Consider the following 6,658-nt stretch of genomic DNA (forward strand, 5'->3'; position numbering starts at 1 on the left):
CTAGTCACCTTCTGAGCTCATATCACTCACACATCCACCTACACATCCCTTAACTCTTGTCACATACACACAGACTTAAGGATAATTTTAAAAAATATGTTATTGTGAGTAGCAAAAGAATCAGGTGAAATAGGCAGAATTTCTTTAATAGTGGAGTAAGCCTGCATTTAGTACATGTGCTAGTTGAAGCTATCTAGGCTCTGCTATTTCTTTCAGTCCATAGATTTTGATATTTAAAGTAAAAGGAGACTGGATTACATTTCATCATAGCAACGAATTTTATGCTTTCAACAAAAAACAATAAATTACATAGCCAGGCATTGACAGTGCACACCTTTAATCCCAGCACTCTGGAGTCAGAGGCAGGTGGATCTATGAATTTGAGGCCAGTCTGATCTACAGAGGCAGTTCCAGGATAGCCAGGGCTACACAAAGAAACCCTGTCTGGAAAAACTTAAACAAACAATCAAACAAACATATAGGTAACGGTGAAGCTTAGCCTATAAGTACTCTAAAAGTGGGTAACAGGGGTGAGATTAACTTCAAGCTAAAGAGATGCTCAGTGGTTAAGAGCACTGGCTTCTCTCTCTTCTAGAGGACCCAGGTTCAGTTCATACATACAAGGCAGTTTGCAGCCATCATTTTGTCATGAAAACTGACAACAGTCCCTCTGCTGGCACTAGGCACTCAAGTTACGAACAGATATGAAATCAAAATACCCATACACACGACAGAAAACAAAACATAAATTTAAATAAATAAATCCTTAAAAGTTTCAGCCTCTTCTTTATGGGAAACTAAAACTGTAAGACCATTGCCCTGTTCTCATATAGACTTTCATAATCAACTTCTAAACTTGTGACAATAATAACATATCTTCAGAATAATTTTTTGTTTGCTATTTTTATTCTGAGGGGGTAGACAGCACAGCTAGCTGCTTAACCAGTTTTCATAATTATCAAGATGAAACTTTTCTTTGAGGTATGCCATAGCCCACTGATCTTAAAATATTTTGCTTGCAAAAATTTAGAAATACTTGTGAACTGATTATTCAAACATAAATAGATAAATTTTAAACCTCTATTGTCATGCATTAAAAAAAAGCTGAAAAGTTAGAAAGTTGAAAGATTTTTATTAAACCTGAAACATCTTTTTGGGAATTGCACAACGGAAACTACATCTTTAAAAAAAATTTTTTATTAGATATATTTCTTTACTTACATTTCAAAGGTTATTCCCCTTCCCGGTTTCCTGTCCATAAGCCCCCATTCCTTCCCCTCCCCCTCCCCCATACGGGTATTCCTCCTATACATCCTCCTATTGCCCCCCTCCTGATATTCCCCTGAACTGGGGGTCCAACCTTGGCAGGACCAAGGGCTTCAACTTCCCCTGATGCCCCAACAAGGCTATTCTCTGCTACATATGAAGTTGGAGCTCTGGGTCAGTCTATATATAATCTTTTGGTATTGATGTAGTCCCTGGAAGCTCTGGTTGGTTGGCATTGTTGTTTTTATGGGGTTGCAAGCTCCTTCAGTTCTTTTAGTAATTCCTCTAATTCCTCCCAAGGGGGTCCTATTCTCAGTTCAGTGGTTTGCTGCTAGCATTGATCTCTGTATTGGACAAGCTCTGAATGTGTCTCTCAGGAGAGATCTATATCCAGTCCCTTTCAGCATGCATTTTCTAGCTTCATCAATCTTATCTAGTTATGGTGGCTGTATATATATGGGCCACATGTGGGTCAGGCTCTGAATGACTGATCCTTGAGTTGCTGCTCTAAATTTTGCTTCCATATCCCTTCCTATGGATATTTTTTTTTCCCCTTTTAAGAAGGAGTGGGAGCATCCACATTTTGGTCATCCTTCTTGAACTTCCTGTGGTCTGGTGGATTGCATCTTGGGTAATTTGAGCTTTTTGGCTAATATCCACTTATCAGTGAGTGCATACCAAGTGTGTTTTTCTGTGATTGAGTAACCTCACTCAGGATGATATTTTCTAGTTCATTCCATTTGCCTATGAATTTCATGAAATCATTGTTTTTGATAGCTGAGTAGTACTCCATTGTGTAGATGTACCACATTATTTTTTAATCCATTCCTCCATTGAAGGTCATCTGGGTTCTTTCCCACTTCTGGCTATTATAAATAAGGCTGCTATGAACATAGTGGAGTACGTGTCTTTGTTGTATGTTGGCGCATCCTTTGGGTATATGCCCAAGAGAGGTGTAGCTGGATCCTCAGGTAGTTCAATGTCCAATTTTCTGAGGAACCTCCAGACTGATTTCCAGAATGGTTGTACCAGTCTGCAATCCCACCAACAATGGAGGAGTGTTCCTCTTTCTCTGCATCCTCGTCAGCATCTGCTGTCACCTGAGTTGACAGCAGGGTTGTTTTGATTTGCATTTCCCTGATGACTAAGGATGTGGAAACTATGTTTTTAACACTGTGTTAATATAGCAGGATGAATAATTGTATTTTAGTGCTTTGACTACTACCTGGAAATACTCCCTGATCGTCAGCTGCTGATGTCAGCAAGGATGGAGGCTCGGCATGGTGGTGGTGATCGTCTCACCTGTGTGTCTTACACTGAGGACAGAAACTGTTTTCACAGAAGAAACACTGCATGTATGCACAGTGCTTTAGTGAAACACTCAGGAAGTGGGATGGCTTACACACCTGACCCAGTGTGCAACTTGCCTTGCACTGGCAGTCGCACTGAAAAAGGTAATAACTTGAAAGAAGGACAAAGTCACTCCTGGAAGGTAGAATAATAGAAAACGTGGATTCAATCTCCACCTGTACTCCTTCCTAGCTGTAGAAGAGTGAGCAAGTTACGGTCTCTCCAAGACCAGTGTGGCTTTGTGTGTGGCCGTGTGGGCACATGGGGGCACAACGGGGATGAGTGTGTTTGGCTATAAAGTCCAGGCTAGCATGGCAGCTGAGATCCTCCGACCTCAGTCTCATAAGCACTTGTCATTCCAGGTATGAACAAGCATGCTCAGATCACAAACAGCGTTCTGATGGATGTCCACCTCACTGGCATGTAGCAATTGTTCTCTGTATTATTAAGGCTCAATGTGAGTTTGTAAGTGATTATTACGTGTTCAATGTGGGCACCCTATAGAAACAGATATAAAAGAATGCGTAGCTTGGTGTACTTATTACATACCAGGGTAATGCAAATACTTTACACTTGGCATAATTTCTCACTAGCCTATTCTGTGCATATTATTGCTCCCAGCTTACATATGAAGAAACAGACACTTATTGACATTGAAATATTTAAGGATTGTATAGGGTGGAGCTTGGTTTCAGAATAGAACATATACTCTAAACAGTCACTTAACTTCACAGACGACTGGATGATACTTTTGGGTGGGGGGTGACTTTTAATATCAATCAATCAATGCCCTCCGTGAACAATGGTGTTACTGTGACTTCCTTGTTGGCCTCAGACCTCTGTAAAGTTAAGATGCCTGTCCTGCAGCTACACTTCAATCAAACTTACAGAACTGGGAAGAGATGGGATAGACAGTGTAAAAGGGACTTGCTGTGGAGACTGAGAACTTGAGTGTGAGCTCAGGGGCCCACATGGTGGGTGGACCCCAGTAAATTGTCCTCTGACTTCTATATGCCTAACTCCACCAATAAGTAAATAAAAAAATAAATGCAATTTAAATTAAGAAAAATCTTACAAACCTTGTAATCTAGTGTATTAGTTAAAAAAAAATAATCAAGGGATGGAGAGATGGCTCAGTGGTTAAGAGCAGACTGCTCTACCAGAGGTTCTGAGTTCAAATACCAGCAAACCACATGGTGGCTCACAGCCATCTGTAATGAGATCTGATGCCCTCTTCTGGTGTGTCTGAAGATAGCGACAGTGTGTGTGTGTATGTGTGTGTGTGTGTGTGTGTGTGTGTGTGTGTGTGTGTGTGTGTGTATGTGTGTATCTTTAAAAAAAATCAAGCCATATATGGTGATGTATGTTTTTGATCCCAGCACTTGGGGGGTAGAAACAGAAACACCTCTGTGAGTCAGATGTCAGATTGTTCTACATGGCCAGTTCCAGGTCATCAGGGTTATACAGTGAGCCTCTGTCTCAAAAGAAAAGAAAAGGAAAGGAAAGAAACAAATCTAGCTTTTATTCCCAGCACATGGGAGGCAGAGACAGACAAATCTCAGAGTTCAAGGCCACCCTGGGCTACACAAGAGCTATAGACCAAGTTCTTGGATAGCCAGGGCTACACAGAGAGTCCCTATCTCGAAACAAAACAAGAAAATCTATTGCCTAACACCCTTTGGGTATAATTTCAGTCTGCTTTGTTTCCATTATTATAATAAAGAAAAACTATGATTAAGCACTCTTTTTTTCCAGTGGGGTCTTCATAACCAAATACTTTAACATTGAAAGACCACTGGGTGGACTCAGCTTGCAGCCCTTGTTGACCACTTGAGGTATCAATTTACGGTAACAGGCCATGGGCCATGAGTCGGGAAACGGCTGTGGGGTAGAAAGTTAGAATGAGGTGTCATCCTGCCTGCTCCACTACTGCCTCATCTGAGGAGTGTCTGACCACTATGATACAAGCTGCAGTCCCTGAATCTGAGGTCCTGCATCTCTTTTCATCACTTCAAGGGACCAGAGACTTACATGTTCTGGGTTGGAGCAAGCCCCAGTTGTCATTTGGCTGGAAGGCCAGTGTGGTTTTCTCCGTGACAGAGTTTGGAGATCTGACCTATTTCAGAGCTATGCACTGGGGATATGCACTTGTGATTCAGTGAAGCAGCCTGACGAATAAAGAGGCCGCAGACCCCAAATGTTTGCTCCCCAAGTGTACCAGGAACTTACCCAGTTTTCAGTCAGCAGAGTTCCAGTCATTGTGCATTCTCAGAGCAGTGCAGCTTGGCTTGAGAAATGGAAAAAGATATAGTCCCTGCCCTTGAAGATCTGACTATTGCTTTTAGAAATTAGAAAAGTTTCTAGAGATCAAAAAGCAGTGTGCGATTTTCAACAACTTGTCAAGTTTCTAAGGAGGTCCACGGAAATAACACACACACACACATCTTCAGTTATCCCTAATACCTCAGAAAGGACAGCTACCTATGGCTAAGCCCCACACAAAGGCACCTTTTAGGTAAGAAGTTTGCTCACATTTCCCTGGCACAGCATCCATTGCAAGATGTACTTTTCATCAACCAGAATTACAGCTAGAGAACAGAGAACAAGTCTACAAAATAGAGGCCTGAAACATGAGCCCCCCTCCCTTTAAAACCATGACACCTTTTGCCGGCAGAAGTTTGGCAGAATGCCCTTAAAAATGACCTTTTATTATAGCCAAAGCTTGCTCGCCTCTATACTAAGGTACTGTCTTAGTTTGGGCTTTACTGCTGTGAATAGACACCATGACCAAGGCAAGCCTTATAAAAACAACATTTAATTGGGACTGGCTTACAGGTTCAGAGGTCTATTATCAGTCTACTATCATCAAGACAGGAGCATGGCAGAGTCCAGGCAGGCATGGTGCAGCAGGAGCTGAGAGTTCCACATCTTCATCCAAAGGCAGACAGGAAGGACTGGCAGCTAGGAAGAGGGTCTTAAAGCCCACACCCACGGTGATACACCTACTCCAAGGATACACCTCCAAATAGTGCCACTCCCTGGGCCAAACACATTCAAACCACTACAGTTATACACACTCTCTTAGCTCTGGTAACTGCATCTCTTTGCAATGGAATGGAGGATCAGCAATTTGACTTCTGCTGCTTGTGGCTCTCTCGGTTCTTTTGAAAGGCTTTCAGCAGTTTGGTTTTGCTTGAGGTGACCAGTGATGTGTTCACCCTGGATAAGGGGGTTCAGTATGTTTCAGGGTAAAATGTGCTCTCAAACATCTGAGACACACACCTGCTCTTACAAAGCTGAACGGAGACAGGCAAATCAGGAGAGTGGTGGGAGGAATGGTGGCTCTCACCAATTGGCATGTGGTATATATACACTGTGTGGTGTATGGTGATGAGTTGTACTTCATTATTGCTGTCCTAACTTTGGCTTATGAGAGGTCTTGATGTTTGTGTCTTTTTCTAAAACTAATTTATTTATTTTATGAATATGAGTACACTGTAGCTGTCTTTACACACTAGAAGAGCACATCAGATCCCATTACAGATGGTTCTGAGCCACCATGTGGTTCCTGGGAATTGAACTCAGGACCTCTGAAAGAGCAGTCCATGCTCTTAACCGCTGAGCCATCTCTCCAACCCGTTTGTGTCTTCTAGAGATCCTCTACAGGTGAACAAGTTCAGAGAAGAAATAGCTGCTGGTAAATGGCTTTAGTTTGAAGGCCCAATCTTCCAACTTCATATTCACAGATAAACAAAGAGATGTTTTATTTTTTCCTTTTCTGTGGTAGTTCTTATCCCTAGAAGTAAACACAGAATCTAGGTTCTACATGTTACTGAGTCAGATCTGTATGGAAATAATTGAAATGATGAGATTCTTTCCCCCGAGAGTTAAGGGTTATGCTAAGATGAGTAAAAAGACAGACCCAACTCTCAAAACTACAGAACTCAGGAGGGTTTGGCAATATTTGTCGGCTAGAGGGGGTAATTTAAGGCACGGGAAAAGTTGATTGTTGATTGGAGGCAAAGTAACCATGTGTAATTAA

This window comes from Rattus norvegicus, chromosome 17, assembly GCF_036323735.1.
Source record: "Rattus norvegicus strain BN/NHsdMcwi chromosome 17, GRCr8, whole genome shotgun sequence".
In the NCBI taxonomy this organism is placed as follows: Eukaryota; Metazoa; Chordata; class Mammalia; order Rodentia; family Muridae; genus Rattus; species Rattus norvegicus.